General features: G+C 37.2%; 1 pseudogene; it reads right to left on the reverse strand.

The window, feature by feature from the left end:
* Nucleotides 1–2012: 2012 nt before the first annotated feature.
* LOC128596425 (nucleolar protein 58-like) overlaps nucleotides 2013–17682 on the reverse strand; it is a 30681-nt pseudogene continuing 15011 nt past the window's right edge.

The raw sequence follows: 17682 nt of genomic DNA on the forward strand, positions 1-17682 counted from the left end.
TTTCTCCTCGAATTCCTAATTCCACTTTGTTAATCTTGTCTGCAATCCAAATTCTGAATTTGATTTCTGACATCTCAGCCAGTTGTTTATGAATGGGATCTTCAATTACATCTGCCATATCTTTCCTTGGGAGGGTTGATCTATTCTGGTTATTCATGTTACCAGAGTTTTTCTGCTGATTCCACCCCATGGTTGTTTTACTCCCTTTGATTTTTTCCCCCGGGGCTTTGTCGAGGGCCTGTACAGTGTTGTGGCCTGAGAAACTGGGGCCCTGTCTGGTGTGGTGGGGCTAAGTGGTTCTGTCTTGTTTTCAGCTGGTTTCTGTTCCACCCTAGTGAAACAGATACTCTGGATTGAAGTCTCAGCTGTGGAGAAATATCAGCAATTAAGTCACCCCACCCCCCACAGGCAAACAATTGGAAAAGAAAAATTAAACCTTCCTACCACCGTGCACCCAGGGCACCACCTGATTGGTCCTCAGGTGTTGGTCAGTTCAAAAAGTCCAAATCAATTGTCTCAGTCTGCACCTGTCTCGGGTGAGAGAGTTTAAGAGGTCTCTGGAAACAGGATTACAGGGGTCTGGTGACTACTCTGGTGTGGCTTACTCCAGTGCTGTGTGGAGTAAGGAGGAGCCACTCAGCCAATAGATCAGTCTGGGAAGGTTGATCTCTCCTTCCCCACCTTGCACCGCTGTCATACCCAGTCACTGATAGCCCTGCAGTTGGCTGACCAGTTGCCTGTAGTGAATCGGTACTCCAGGAGTTTGCACCTGCCTGAATCACAAAGAAGTCTGCCAGGCCTCTGTGCTCTGCCTCTCTCTAGCAGGAGGAGGTGAGGCCTGACAACCTTGGGCACTTGATGAAGGTTGGGGGTTTTCACTCAGGTCCAGTCTCGCCCCTGACTAATGTTACTGACAGAACAGAACAGAACAACTCTGTGGTTCCCCTGCAGAAGAGAAGCTGAATTGAGTTCTAAATCAGCTTGTCTTTGCTCTTCTATTGTCTATAGGCTGACGATCCCCTGAGGGCTAGGTGCGTCTTAGGTTTAGTAAAGCGGACCTCTGGGTCAGCCCCACCCTGGGAGTTTCCCCGGTTTGCAAGTTGGAGTAGCCTCAGGCAAATACTATACTCAGAGTCTCTGGTTGCCCAGGGAGACAGGAGGTGTGGCTTTAGAATATTCAGTAGTGAACCGTATTGCTAGCAAAAGGGGGCTGCTGTTTTATGGCTCAGGCAACCGCTGCTCCGGTGTATCTCCCTTCTGGCCAACCGTCCTCTCTCTGCTTCCGTACCCCAGAGTCTGCACTGACCGGCTGCAGCCCAGCACTGTCTACACTCCTCAAGCAATCGCCCAAGAGTCTGGACCCCTGGGGGACAGGCCTCCAGACCTTGGGGCAAGAGCAGAGGGGAGCGTGGGGAGCGCTGGGAGCCTGGGGTTGCGGGCAGAGAACACACACAGCTTTACACAGTTTTATGCCTGGCTGTATTGTCACCAAAAGACGGCTGTCGCTCTGTGCCTCAGGGAACTGCCACTCCAGTGCGGTCCCCTCTCCGCCAACCGTGACTGGCCTCCAGACCCCAGTGTGAGTGAAGGGGAGCGCTGGGAGCTCAGAATTCCAGGTAGAGTCTATATACAGTTTATACAGTTTTATGCCTGGCAGGAGGATGCCGTGGCACCCTAGTAGGGGAGGTAGGTCCAGTTTTTAGAGGGTCTTTCCCATGGAGTGTAGTGCGAGGACCTTTGAACTCTGTCTGATTGTTTGTGGGGCACTCTGAGCCATTCTCATGGGGGAGGGGACACCCATTGGCTTGGTGATGGATTTTGTACCTTTTGTTTGTATCCTTGTGGTCACAGCTCGCCTCCGCGGGGTTGACATGCGTTCTTCAACCTTCTCTCTTAGTGCAGCTCAAATCCACCAGGTTACTTGCTGAATTTTTGTCCTTTAACTCTCCTACTGGACGGGAGCCTCTGTGGAAAGCTGGCTTCAGTCAGCCATCTTGTCTCCTCCCCCCCTCAACTTTAATTTTAATCTTGGATTTTTTGGCTTTTTTTTTTTTTCAGTAATTTCATCCTCTTTATCTACCTGTTCTATTTTGCATTTTTTAGAATAGGTTGGAAGTGTGGAGTCACCAGAAGGATCATAAGTCTTCACTTCACTTTTATGTTCATATTTTTCTGCTTTTGCTAATGCCTTTCCTGTTCCACTTATTTTTCTTATCCCTCTATCTTCCAAAGTTCTCAATCTAGCTTTAATTTGGCTCTGTTCTCAACTCCCATTGCAGAACTGGAATCCTCACCAAATGCATCATAACGGATAGACAGGACAGTTTTGGCTGCCAGCATGCGAGAAATGTTTCCTTTATGTTTTGGGCTTGTCTGGCCTACAAGTGAAGCATGATAAATGAGACCATATTTAGGCGTATCTTGTCTAGACTTGAGGGCTCTGAAGAGTGCCTTTTCTGCTCCAAGAATCTGAACTGTAGAAGCTGTGTGTTTCGCCAAATTAAAAAGAGAACCTGCATGAGCAATAAGCCGTGCTCCAACTAATTCCCCAACCACGACTGTAACATTGGGTGCAATGGCCATCATACAATTTTGTAGATGTTCATAGAGCTGGGTTCTATATTCAGAGATTTCAATTACCTGGGGGATCACTTTTAATCAAGAGTTTCAGGTTGTTGTGAGCTAATAAGCCAAGGGCATGACATTCTTTATTACTCCTGTCTCTTTTTTCTTTTTCTTTTTTTTTTTAAATTGAGATTCTGTCTTAAACAAAAAAATAAAATTTTACCCACAGTAGTAGTATTCTCAAATTATTTTTTCCAATTGTCAAAAAAAAGAAAAAAGAGAGAAAAGAAATAGAGGAGAGTGTTAATTAATTGTAGCTAAAAAACTATCAGTTTTCTCTTCCCTAGGAATTGCAGAAGAGATAAGTAGAAGTGAAGGACAGAGACACAGTAGAGTAAAACAGTATAAGATTACAGAAAATGTCCCTCCTATCCAGTGATCCTCCCATACCACTTGACAGCATGAGGTAAGGAGGGATTGAGTAGAAACTCCAATCAATATGTGGGTTTAAAATTTAATTTATATGAGACTTTAAAAAAATATAGCCAGGAATTGATCATATGACTCTGACTCTCCTTAAGTTAACTTAGCCCAAATTATGTGATTATATATGTGTGTATATATATATATATATATTTGATATATATATATCAAAAAAAGAAATTTTGATATATATATATTTGCTTCATATCAATGTCTCTGTCTCTCTTTCTCATCTTGATTAGAGAAAAGTCTTATCTTCATTGTTCAAAAATTTCAAACAAGGCTCAGCGCCTGTAGCTCAGCAGCTAGGGCACCGGCCACACACACTGGGGCTGGCAGGTTCAAGCCCCACCCAGGCCAGCTAAACATCAAAGACAACTGCAACAAACAAATAGCCGGGTGTTGTGGCAGGTGCCTGTAGTCCTAGCTACTTGGGAGGCTGAGTCAAGAGAATCGCTGAAGCCCAAGCATTGGAGGTTGCTGTGAGCTGTGACGCCACAGCACTTTGCTGAGGGTGACATAGTGAGACTATGTCTCAAAAAAAATTTTTTTTCAAACAAATGTGAAATACGTTTAGATATTGTGAGTTTTCAAAAACATAGACACTAATGACTTACTGCATAATAAAAAGCACTTGTCCATTGTAGGTCTTCCCTGACATAGATAACTATCAGGCAGATTACTATGAATTTGCTGATGTGGCAGAAAGTTGCTAACACATTTTCTGAAAAAAAAGATTTTATTTGAACCTATATTAAGATTTTTTTACAACATAAATGTGCTTAAGGAACTTACAATTTTAAAACAAAACACTTTAGGAATAAAAAAATAGCAATCAACATACTCATCTCAAACCACCCAACAATTTAAAAATAAATTTGAATTTATTTCTTTTGGTTTGTATGTTTATTCACGCAAGACTTACAAAAGAATAGAAAGAAAGGTCTTAAAGATACTTTGTTGATAATGAAGTGGTACTTTCACTCTGGCAGAGAACAACAAAGTATTATATACAATAGAACGTCCATGGTTGACTACCTCCCCAAATCACCACCTCCTTAAGTTGACCTAATTTTCATAGACTATACATGCACTACATGTGCGTATCAGTATCATAGGCCTGGTTTCTATGTTGACCACCTCTGTATGTTGACAAGTTGTTACAGTCCTTTGGGTCAGAGCTTCTAGTATATTTCTTACGAATCTCAAACATGGTTACTATAGTCTAACTAGTTGATCTTTTTTTGTGTGTGTGTGATTTTTTTTTTTTTTTGGCCGGGGCTGGGTTTGAACCCGCCACCTCCGGCATATGGGACTGGCGCCCTACTCCTTGAGCCACAGGCGCCGCCCGAGTTGATCTTTGATTAATGTGACAAGAATAATGTAGCAGAAACTTGTTGAAATTCCATTGGCTACTGGAATTTGGAATTTTTCTCTTTGAAAAATCCAGATCTGCTTCTTCCATGACAACAGTTATTGCAAATGTATTCCTGGACAACTGTGCTCAGGTTCCTGTTCTAGTTTTTACAGTAAATATTTTGGTCTGCTATGTTGTACATGATCTGACAATTACATTTATGAACTCGGCCTACAAAAAGTGCTATAAACCTCATTCCTTAGTATTACTGTGGTAACCTTCAAAGTACTCCCCTGGGGAAGCTATACACCAATTCTAGAGCCTAGTCCACCCTTCAAAGCAATTTTGGAACTCTTTTTTTGAAATGGCTATCAGAGCAATCGTCGTATTAACCTTGATGTCCTGAATGCCACCAAAATGTCTTCCTTTCAATATTTATCTTTGGATAAAGAAAAAAGTCACTGGGGGCCAGATTAGGTGAGTAAAGAGAGTGTTCCATCTGATACAGTTATTTGTTTACTGGCTAAAAACTCCCTCATGGACAGCATTCATTGGTGAGCTCTTTCGGGACCATGTTTCCCTGCTTTTTCTTTTGTGCGTATGGAGGAACATGGGTGCCTTGACTACTCCATGATTCAGATAGGTCTGTCTGATTTTCCCAGTAGGCAGGAACCCAAGCCTTCCTCATGCCCAGGTACTGATAAAGGTGTTTAGCTTTCTGACTATAACATTGAAAGAGACTAGCCATAGCCTTTAACCAGGGTGTGAAGTTTTTATGAGAAGCCCTTCTTGCAGGTATAGCTGCATAAAACATTTCTTTCTTCACACTATCTGTTGAGAAAATATGCTGCTGAACTCTTAAGTTTTCCTAACAAATGCTTTGGACTGATTGCCCTGGTGTTTAGTACTTCTTTCTTTGGAATCAAAAAAGATCCATCTAACATAGCTTTCAACACTCCCTTGTGGAACCTCTGCCATAGCCTCTAGAGTGACTCACATATTGGGTTGGACGTGAAGGAAATATTATTGAATTATATCCTATCTCTTTTCAGATCAGGCAGAACTCAACCTTGATCAGAATGATTCTTTGTGGTGCTATAGAAAGTAGCAGAAAAAGGAGCAAGGTAGGATAATAATTCAACAGAAGAGATTGATTCAAATAAACAGAAAAATATTCCCGATAGACTTTGTTCTCTGACAAGTCCATAGGTTCACAATAGGAGTTGTTAAACAGTTTTTAAATTTCTCAAGGATATTTACACAGTTAAAGTTTAACTGTGATGTCAGTATGGGGGATACTGTATCTGTACTCAACTTGATTGAGATCACACCTAATCATTGTAATTAAAAGACATTTTAACAATATGACCAGATCTCAACAAAACAAGAAAATTCTAAAATAGTTAATATACACTACATTTTACGGTATTATATTTTATCAAACTATAAAAATAATTTAGTATTCTTTTGTCTAATTATCATTACTATTATGAACATTGAGTAGGAACATTTTTTTTTCTTTGTAGAGACAGAGTCTCACTTTATCACTCTCAGTACAGTGCCATGGCATCACACAGCTCACAGCAGCCTCTAACTCCAGGCCTTAGGTGATTCTCTTGCCTCAGCCTCCGAAGTAAGTGGGACTACAGGTGCCTGCCACAACACCTGGCTATTTTTTTGTTTGCATTTTGGCCAGGGCCTGGTTAGAATCTGCCACCCTCAGGGTATATGGGGCCGGTGCCCTATCCACTGAACAAGAGGCACCTCCCAGAAACAATATGTTTTACACAATAAACAGAAGCCAAAATTTCTTCTTGAATCAGTCCTTGTTTTTGGGATTGAAAGAATGAATCCACAGACTACAGATCAGTGGTAAGTCAGGGTTTATTTTACCGAAAAGAATACTGAGAAAAAAACAGCAGAACTCCTGGCAGAGGGAAAAACCCCAGTGGGAAAAAATTTCCCCCTGGGTCATTTGTTTAGAGGTATATCCTAACAAATGAATGGATACATCCCTTCCGTTGGGGCAAGGTTAATGACTATGTTGATTAATGAATAGATACAGTTCCTTCCTCTAGGGACAAAATGTCAGTGCATTCCCTTCCTGAAATTTACCAGGCCTAGGAAATTGGGATTTCCTTTCACCCTGAATGGAGGAACCCTGCACAGGCTGTGGCCACTCCCAGCTCCAGAAGCTGTGTATGCGCCGCCCAGAGTGCAGCATCACACCTGCAGCACTCCCCTTCATCCCAAGTCCCCCCTCCCAGCAAGGGGAAAGTAAAGTTGACTCCAGCAGCAGCACGGGCTGGTAGGGACCTGCGGCTTCCAGAGTGCTAGTCCCTCTCTGCTCCACTGGGTTTTCCAGCCCTTGCCTCCCCTCAACCTGCTGCACCAACACCCACCAGGGCTGAGATGCAGAAGGCCCAGCAAGTCCTCCCCTGCACCGAGAGCATCCTGAGCTGGGGTGCCACCAGCCCTGTGTCAGACATTTTAACAATGTGATCAAATTTCAGCAGAACCAGAAATGCTGAAATAGTTAATATTCACTACATTTTCTAGGCATTACATTTTATCACATCATAAAAATAATTTAGTATTCTATTCTTTCATCTAATTCTCATTACTATCGTGAACATTGAGTAGGAACTATATATCTTACACAATAAACAGAAGCCAAAACCTCCAAACTTTCACCAAAATATATGGCATCAGGGAATCATACAGTTGGCTCATAATCATTGAACTTCTATCAGAATTTTATTAATGTTTAAATACATAATCCATTAATAAAATGACTAGCCAAACATTTAGTGCAAAATTATAATATTCCAGGAATTGAAGTAAGAATCAAGGGTACTAAGATTAATTAGAAAGGACTCCTCTCTTGAAGAGACCCTGTCGTCCTTGTTAAGAAAGACACTTGAAAAAGTAATTACCAACTGTTGTGTTAAAGTATGTGATTAATTTTTTGAAAAAGTTCTATGGGAAGGCAAAGAAGGAATTGCCTAACTAATTATAGACATGCTACATCCTTAAGATAATTAGGCCTCTCCTAAGGACACCAGAGTAAACAACTCCAAAAGGAGAGCAAAAAGAAATTCAAATTTATAACATGATGATTCTGCATTTGCAGTAAAAATTTGCGAGTGTGTGAGGAAGCCTGTGTGACAAGTCTGATGCTAGTGGTAATAGAATGGCAAGACTTCAGTTTCATATGTATGTGAACATAAGGTAGACCTGAAATCTTTCCTGGTTTGCAAATGTCATATCCCAGTGATGCTTGGAAATGACCTATAATAATCCACCCTGCAGTCTTTGCTTGAAGCTATGCTAGACTGACTTGGACAATTACCCATGTTAGGGAAGATGTACTTGTGGTAGACAATCATGTCAACTGATTGTGATTCGTACATTTCCACCAGATAAATAGTGAGAATCCCCAAAAGCCTTTCACAATAGTCACAGGAGTACAAAGTCAACTCCTCTCTAACACATTAAGATTTATAACATTGTCTGGGACACAGTGGTAATTTGCTATTTCTTTAACAAACTTAAAGTTTAATGAAGTAATTAATTTATTTAAAATACAGTTAAAAGATCATTTCAAATAAGGAGATAATAAACTAGATTTTGGATAATTGGGAAAAATAAAAAAATAACATTTGAAATAATTTTAAGACATTATAATAATTAATGTAAATTTTAGCATTGCCCTCATCTAAGTATTTAAATCATTTTCTGGCATTAGAATATCCTAAGACTTGTTATATCACTCTCATCTGGGCATACTTCTAAGGCATATTTCATAGATTTAATAGATATTGCCAAATGATGAATGGCAAAAGTATCCCCAGGTTAAAAAATACTTCATACTTTTTTTCATTCATCATTTTTTATTGTTAGAAACCAATGTGAAAAATACAATTTGAGATGTATAAATTCTACACTTTGGTCATTATCTAAAGCAACATGAATGAAGGCAAATGATGTCCATATGTTTAAGAAGCATTGCAACACTCTCGCAATTAATGACAACATCCCTAAGATACCAAAAGAGGGATTGGCACACAATCAGCATAGTGAGTTTCATTCACAAGTTTTATCTGGAAATGTATTTGACTTGAAGTGGCATTTATTTCTAACATTATATTCTCTCACTCTTACATAATGCCAGGAAAAACATTTCCTTTTTTTATAATTCATATTAAGATAATCTACAAACTGAGGTGTGTCAAAATTTACTTTAGCCCAGTGAGTGGCCCATCTTGCCTTTGCTTGCATAACTCGAAGCTTTACATTTTGTAAATTATACTAATACAGGACAGGTGGTGCCCCAGCCAGCTCAGCCGAGCTGACCTGGAGGACCAGGCCGCCTCCTCGGAGGTGTTGGTGCCACGGCAGCTGGCAGAGCAACCAGCAGGCTGGAGGGTAGAGCCTTCCACCCCACCGGAGGCTCTAACAGCCAGAGGGGCCAGACAACTGCTGGGGAGACACTGGCACCTTGGTGTTCCTTCCCTTTGCACTTCTGACTCCATTTCCTATGCCTAGGTCAATTTCATGTAAGTTTCCTAGGCTTCCTACATTCATTCGCCTTGCCCCAGTGGAAGGGACTATATTCATTCATTAATGCACTCATTCACCTTGCCCCTGTGGAAAGGTCTGCATCCATTCATTGCCTGGCCTCATATACAAGGAACCCATGTGACAATATATACCCCAAGACAGACAGCCTGGGGACAGACGGAGAGAAAGAGAGACAGAGAGAGGGAGAGAGAGACAGCTTTCCCCCCCATGCCCACCCACTTGGGTTTTTTTTTTCTGTCTGCCAGGAGCTTTGGTGTTTTTGTATTCTTTTCTTTTCTCTAAATAAATAATGTCTTACCACTGATCTGTGGTCTGTGGATTCATTCTTGGAATCACCGAGACTAAGAACGCACTGAAGAGGAAATTCCAGTATCAATACTATTTTCCCATAAGCCACTAAGTGGTTCTTAACATATTTTCTATAACTTCTTAAACTATGGCAATTGCATTCATTGTTTAATTAAATTGACAAACATAATAATTTTAACCATTTTCTGTAAATTCAATATATATCTTTATTATTGTGCATAAAATTTAGTTATTTTCAAAATTTCTAAAATTTGAAAATAGCAGGAATACAGAACTCAAAGACTGCAACAGTCACACAAATACAGGTTTAATGATGTGTTGCGTGACCAGAGACGTAAACGAACAGCAGTTTTGCCGTGGATGTAAACTTGCTCCTGTAATTATTAAGTCAAGAAACAGACTACATGAGATGGGATGGCGTGTAGCGAAAATCTTTATTCAGGGTTTTGATTTAATACTTTTTTAGTTACGTACACACTTAATCTATCATCTGTGAGTTTCGTCATTATCTTATTTTACCTATCTGAAATTAACTTGAAAGGAAATATTTTGTTATCATATCAATACAATCACTTTGCAGTAAACCTCTTCTAAACACTGACTAATTTCTGAGCAGGTATCTAAATAAAGATCACAAAGAAGAAAGTAGCCACAGGGGAACAGAGCTAATGGAAGAATATCTTCAAGCATTCACTCAGTTTACACAGTATGAAGTAATGACTGTGTCTTTCCCTCAGGGCAGAGCACTTACAGACCTCTGACAATATGTTGTTAACATACGTCAACCCTCTGGCATGTATCTCTGAGGAAGGGTGGCATGCCCTTTGATCTCAGGCTTCACGGGGTGTATAGCTTCAGAGAAATGGCTTAAGGAATTAACTCCAGGGAAGCCAAATCTGCATGTATCCCAGGGTCCCTTAAGCCTCTGGAAGAAAAGCAAGTCATTTTAAACTCACACTGAATTCATTCTGTGTGCTTGATGTAGGATATGTTTATTTCTAAATATTATCTTACATGATGATATATATCAAGTAGCACTAATAATTGCAAGAGGCAAATTTCTATAAATTATTGGAAGAAGAAAGTGACTTTACACTTCTGAGGATGATCTATGGAAATTTTAACTCCCAGAAAGATGTTTGGAGTGACTGAATGTCTGCATAGAAAGGAAGAGGGACTTTGCCTAACAATTGCAATCAATGTAACCTGGCTTATTGTACCCTCAATGAATCCCTAATATTGAAAAAAAAAAAAAGTGAAAAAAAAATAAAGAAAGAAAACAGAAATACACCTTATCTGCTATCACTTAATTCTCTAAGCAATTCATGATTTTGTTCTGGTAAGGAAGAATGAGGAATACCCTATCATTTTAAAATCATTTTTCTTTTCTTAAATTTATAAAAGTTAAAACAATTATCCTGATGATTTTATCAAAATTATTAACATCCCGATTTTTTGCATTTAAACAATAAGAAATGAAAATAATTACCACACTTTTAAAATTCCAGATTTACCAGAGATATTCACTGAAGTAACACTGAAAAAAGGTAATCTACATGTCTCTTTCTTGATATTTTTCAGAAAACATAAAATATATTTTTTAATTTGACTGTGTACATCTACTTACAAATTAAAACATTACCAAAGTTTGTTCATTTTTACTGTTCTTTCTTTTTAAAATCAATGCAATTTTTAAAATTTGACGAATGATTGTGCATATTTATGAGGTACACAGTGATTTTTGATACATATAATTAGTTCACAGTGATACACTGGCATAGCCATCATCTAAAACATTATCTTTTCTTTGTGCTGGTAACAGTTAATACCTTCCTTCGAGCTATTTGAAATTATATAATAATTTATGGTTAACTATAGTCATTCTGTAAGAGAGTAGAGAAACAGAACTTATTCTATCTAGCTCTAATTTTTTATTCTTTAACATAACTCTCCTTGTCCCACCCCAACCTCCAATCCTTATCAGCCTCTGGTGTCCTCTGTTCTTTTTACTCCTACAAGATCAACTTTTATAGCTTCTATATGAGGGACAACATGCGGTGTTTAACTTTCTGTTCCTTTCATGTTTCCCTTAACATAGCGAATTCCAATTCCATTCACTTTGCTGTTAATGATAAGATTAATTCACATTTTTTTTATGAATAGTATTCCATTTTGTATAGATATCATAGTTTCATTATCCATTCATCTGTTAGTAGATACCTAGCCTGATTTCATACTTTGGCTATGGTTAATAGTGCTGCAACAATCATGGGGCTGCAGATGTCTTTCAATACACTGAGATTGCTGAATCATATCATAATCCTATTTGTTATTTTTTTGAGGCACCTCCATATTGATCTCCATAGTGACTGTGGTACTTTACAATTCCACCAAGGGCATAAACCCTCTTCTTTCTCCACCAGCATTTGTTTTCTGCCTTTTTCATAATTGCCATCTGAAGTGGGGTAAGATGATACTTCACTGAGTTTTAATTCACAATGCCCTGGTGGAATGATTAGTGAAGTTGAGCCCATTTTCAGATATTTGTTGATGATTTGTATGTCTTCTTTTGAGAAATGTCTGTTCAGATGATTTCCCATATTTAAGTGGATTGTTTGCTTTTTGACTTTTGAGATATTGAAGTTCTTTGTGTGTTTTGGATATTGATCCCTTGTGAGATTGTTTGCAAATATCTTTCCCCATTATAAGTTATATTTTTACTCTGTTGATTTTTTCCTTTTTGTGTGGAAGATTTTTAGTGTGATATAATCCTATTTATTTTTGCTTTTGTTGTCTATGCTTTTGAGTTCTTCTCATTAAAATCTTTTCCCAGATCAATGTCATGAAGTTTTCTCCCTATGTTTTTGTTTAGTAGTTTTATAGATTCTGGCCTTACATTTAGGTCTTTGGTCAATTTTGAGTTGACTATTATGTAGTGTGAGAGGTGGGAGTCCAGGTACATTCTTCTGCGTATCATTATCCAGTTTTCCCAACATCATTTATTGAAGTTTCTGTCCTTTTCCCACTGTTATTAGTGTCTTTGTACTTTGTAAAAATTAGATGGCTACAGAATTGAGGAATAATGTCTTGTTTTTTTTTTCTTTTTTTCCTTTGGCCGGGGCTGGGTTTGAACCTGCCACCTCTGGCATATGGGGCCAGCACCCTACCCCTTTGAGCCATAGGCACTGCCTAGTGTCTTGGTTTTATATTTCGTTTCATAGGTCAATGTGTCTGTTTTTATGCCTTGTCATGCCGTTTGGGGTAGTATAGTTTTGCAGTATATTTTTCAGTCAGGTATGATGCATCCTGATTTGTCTTTTTGTTTTTTGTTTTCTTTCCTATTGTTTCTTGGGTCAGTATTTATTTGGCTATTCAGGGTTTTTTGTGGTTCCATCCAAATTTTAATATTTTTGTTCCAATGACATTCGTCATTGGTATGTCAGTAAGGATTGTATTAAATCTGTAGATTGGTTTTAGCAATATGGTCATTTTAATAATATTAATTATTCTGATTAATTATTACTCTCTTTGTCCCACCCCAACCTCCAACCCTTATAAGCTTTTGGTATCCTCTGTTCTTTTTTTACTCCTACCAGATCAACTTTTATAGCTTCTACATGATGATTTGTATGTCTTCTTTTGAGAAATGTCTGTTCAGATGATTTCCATAAGCATAGGATATCTTTCCATTTGTTTGTATTCTCTACAATTTCTTTTGATCAGTGTTTTGTAGTTTTTCCTGTAGAGATATTTTATCTCCTTAAACTGATTCCTAGGTAATCTTTATTCCTGATGTCATCATATGTAGGAATACTTTCTTGATATCTTTTTTCAGCCAGTGTGTTGTTTGCATGTAGAAATGTTACTTATTTTTGTATGTTAATTTTATATCCTACAACTTTACTGAATTTATTTACCAGTTCTAAGAATTTTTGGTTAAGTCTTTCTGTTTCTGATCATATAAGAAACAGAAATATAAGATATATTAGTCAACAGAAATAATTTAACTACCTCCTTCCAAATTTGGATTCTTCTTATTTCTTTCTCTTGCCTAAGGACTCAGAGTAGGACTTCCAATCCTATGTTGAATATGAGTACTGAGACCAGGAATCCTTGCTGTGTTAGAGTTCTTAGAGGAAAACCTTTCAGCTTCTGGTTGTTTGGTATGATGTTCACTATGGGTTTGCTCATTTACCTCTCAGTCTTATATCCTAGCTCACCATTTTATCCATACATCCACAGAGTTAATCTGAAATAAAATTTAATATAAGTATTTATGTGTATTCTCCCTTCTACTTGGCATGGTTTAGTGATAGCTTAGGGAAATAAGGCAATGAATATCTGGTCCTCATGATGATTTCGTTGTAATTCTAAAGTGCTGCCAAGGTCTTTGAATTGCAATGCAATCATGTGTGAGGAAAACAATACACCTAATTTATTGCATACAGTAAAAATGTATAAAAACTAAACATAGAAACCCATGATATACTGGCAAATATTCTCTAGGCTGAGACACTTTAAAGTGAATGATATCAACAGGCTAGTGTTAAATATAGATAATAGTAATTGAACACATATATTGAAAACTTACCAGTTAATTCAGGATTATTGTTAGAACCTATCATATCAAGGACATGAAAAAGAGAATGATGACATATATTATTCTTTGTGTTCGGTGTATGGTTTTCATTCATGCCATTTAAGGTTTAGAGAAGGAAATCTTGAATACATTATTTGCTGTTTGCTTTACTAATCTGAAAGTTTACCATGGCCAGGGAAGAGTATGCCTTTACATAGCATAAATGTTAAATGAAAATAGTGTTATTTAATATTATTTTATCTATTTAATTCCTCTGATCATTGTGGAAGATAGGAGAGTTGAGAAGCAGTCCTTCTTTCTGTATCTTCCATCTATTTCAAATTCCTATCATTCCTCTAATTTTTTTCTTGACTGGATTCTCTCATTTGCTCACATTTTGCTTATTTCAATGTTGGAAATAAACTCTCTGCCTTTCTTTCTCTGTAGCTCTGATTAAAATGTACTATGCAATTACCAACTTGTAAAAGTTCTCTGACGTTATGGCAGACTCCATATTACTAGTGCCTTAAAGTAGAATTGCACAACATTGGCTATACATATTTGTTGAATTAATAAATGGGATATAGCTATATTACTTTCTAAATTTGTCCCTTATTTCTAAAATAGATGCCAAATCGAGCACTCTCAATAATTCTATTGCTCGAAGACCTGTTAAAGCCACCAGTATCTGTCGTCTAAACTCTTGCAAAATAATTCTAATTGATCTCTTTCTTCCATTCTTTTCCATGAGCCTAATGATTTACCAGCCATAGAAGCACTATATATTATAAAGCTTTGTTAAAGCATTGTGGAAATTAAATAAATGGTACTTAAAAGGTACAATTTACACTTTGATGTATGTCCAGACCTATGAAACCATCACTACAGTCAAGTTAATGAACACATGGATCACTTCAAAAAGTTATCTTTCCTCTTGTGCCCATTTCTTAAATCAATAAGTCTTTCATCCCAGCATCTCATTCTGGATCTGCAAGCAGATACTAATCTATTTAGTTTGCATATCTAAGAATTTCATATAGATAAAATCATTCAGTACAATGGCTTTTGGATATGCCAACTTGGATAGTATAGTCTCCAGAAATCACTTTGCTGTATTTTTCAGATTATAAATGAATAAAAATCTCATTTTAAAAATATCTTCCCAGGCTTGGTTAATCACTTAAAAAGTTCAGTGTTCTGGTCTGCATATCTTTGGAGCTCTCTTTGATCACAACAGTCTTCTATCCGGAATTCTTCTCTGAGAACTTTAGCCACTATGACCTTTCCAGACTCACTTCTGTATTTGTCACTGAGTGAAATCATTGCACTCAACCTAGTTTTCTCCTCCCATGCCTCCAATGTGGATACTCTGCCAGGCAATAAGCTACAGCAATTGCAGGACTTATCCCTTTTATAACCTCTACTTTTCAAAGATTACTACCCTACATTATCTAACGTGCACTGTCTTAAAAACGATACATTTTCTCCATTTTGTTGTTATTGTTTCAGTCTGAAGCAAAGTCCCTGTTATTCCAACTTGAATAAAAATGACAACTGTTATTTTAAAATTCTAAATTATTTCAGATGGTCCCTTCCTTCAACTACTGATAGCTTATTAACACATATAGACTAAAAGGATGTCTGTTATTAGCATGAGTTTATAAACTGTGTTCTAGCTGCAATGACCCTCTTTATTGCATTAGACAGCTCCTTCTCCTAATTGATTGATATTATAATCACTTTTCCATAACTCACTGTTCTTAAACTCACCTTCTTTTCTGTATGTCATGCTTTGTGGTCTGGTAGTCACAGTTGCACTCACTCTATCATTAAGTTGTCAGTTTCAGTCTTCTACTTGTAACCATGATGGAGCAGTTTGTGTCAGACTAACTGTCCCACTGAGATGTAGATCAGCTACAAAAGCTGGATGTAATGTTTGCAGTTATCAAGGCACTGATGAGAGCACCAATACAGTAAGGACATGATGGGCTATAATCTCAGAGAAAAGAGAAGAGAAGCTGTCTTTTCCTTGTACCTTTAATAATTCTTATCGCAGGGAAAAAAAGTTAAACAAAAAGCAGCAGAATGGGACTTGAAAATTCTTGGTAGAGAAGACAGAGCTTACAATGAAATAGAGCAACCCTCTTAAACACCAGTGGTTTCTCTGCGATCAGAAAATGCTGTACTCTAAAGTTGGTCTATACTTATAGAGAAAGAACTATGTCTTGGATATAAGAGCAAACAAGAAAAAGATCACGTTCAGCAAGGCCTAAAATGAACTTTGATGTAATCAAAGTTATTTACTCATCCTTTTTCTTCATGGGAAAGGAAAATTAAGTGTTCTTTATGGGAGGTAATATCCATATCTGCATACTTTTATAAGCATAATATCTGGTATTAAATTATATATCATTAAGTATGCCAAGAGCAAGTTTCAAATGACCAAAAGAATAGTGAAAGACAAATAAGACACTAGAAACAGACTAACATTTCATCAAGATATTACAATTATTTGATAAGGGCTTTAAAATAGCTAGGAGTAGTACAACAAATAAATTAGAGAATGACATGAAAAATATTTCAAGTCAGTTTAATCTAGAAATAGAGCTCAAGGAAAATTATGAGGATAGCAATGCTATAAAGAAAATGAGGGAGCCGTTAGGTGGGTGACATTATAGTGACATAATTTTATCTAAAGACAATTTAAAAAATCTCTAAAAGCTAGCTAGAAACAGACACTTTCCCTTCAAAGTAGTAACAAAACCATTCGGCATTAACTTCTCGAGAAATGATTAAGGCAAAAGAAATTTATCACTTTAAATATATTAAGGTTTAACCATTGAATTAATAATTAATAATTAAATATAGCAAAAGAAATTGCTATTATATTGCTATTCTATGTTTAAAGTGATAAAATAATTTCTGAGTTTTTTCATTTCAGTAGCCACTATGCAAATTGAACCATATAGAAAACTAGGAAGAAAAATGCACATTAAAAAAATAAGAGACTTATGGGATAGACATTGCTAATATGTATAAATGTGTTCTATACTAAAAAAGGAAGAGACCAAAAATTAATGTGATGAAATATTGTCACACAATTTTCTAAAATTACCCTCCAAAAGGAGAAATAAAGACATGGATTTAAGAAACTCTAGGAACCTCTAGTAATGGAAACACAAAGTATAGCACACCAAATCACATTATAGTGACATAATTTTATCTAAAGATAATAATTTAAAAAATCTCTAAAAACTAGCTAGAAACAGACACTTTCCCTTCAAAGTAGTAACAAATCCATTGGGCGCTAACTTCTCAAAAAATGATTAAGGCAAAAGAAATTGCTATTATATGTTTAAAGTGATAAAATAAATTCTGATATAAAATTTGATATGTAATATAATTATGATGAAATGAACACATTTTCAAAAATGAACAAAATCTAAGAACAAAAATTAGCACTAAAATACATGAGGCGAGCCCATTAGGTAAAAGAATAATGCTCCAGATAGAAACTTGAAAATGGAGGATGAAATATCCATTCCAAGATAATAAATACATTAAAAGTCTAAATTGAGCTAGGTTTGGTGGCTCATGCCTATAATCCTCACACTCTGGGAGGGCAATGCAGGAGGTCTGCTTGAGCTCAGGAGTTCAAAAACAGCCTGAGAAAAAGTGAGACATCCCTCCCCCCATCTCTACTTAAAAAAAAAAAAAAAAGGTAGAAAAATTAAGCCAGGCATTGTGGTGGCACCTATACTCCCAGCTACTTGGAAGCTCAGGCTAACGGATTGCTTGAACACAG

Source organism: Nycticebus coucang, chromosome 10, assembly GCF_027406575.1.
Source record: "Nycticebus coucang isolate mNycCou1 chromosome 10, mNycCou1.pri, whole genome shotgun sequence".
Taxonomy (NCBI): Eukaryota; Metazoa; Chordata; class Mammalia; order Primates; family Lorisidae; genus Nycticebus; species Nycticebus coucang.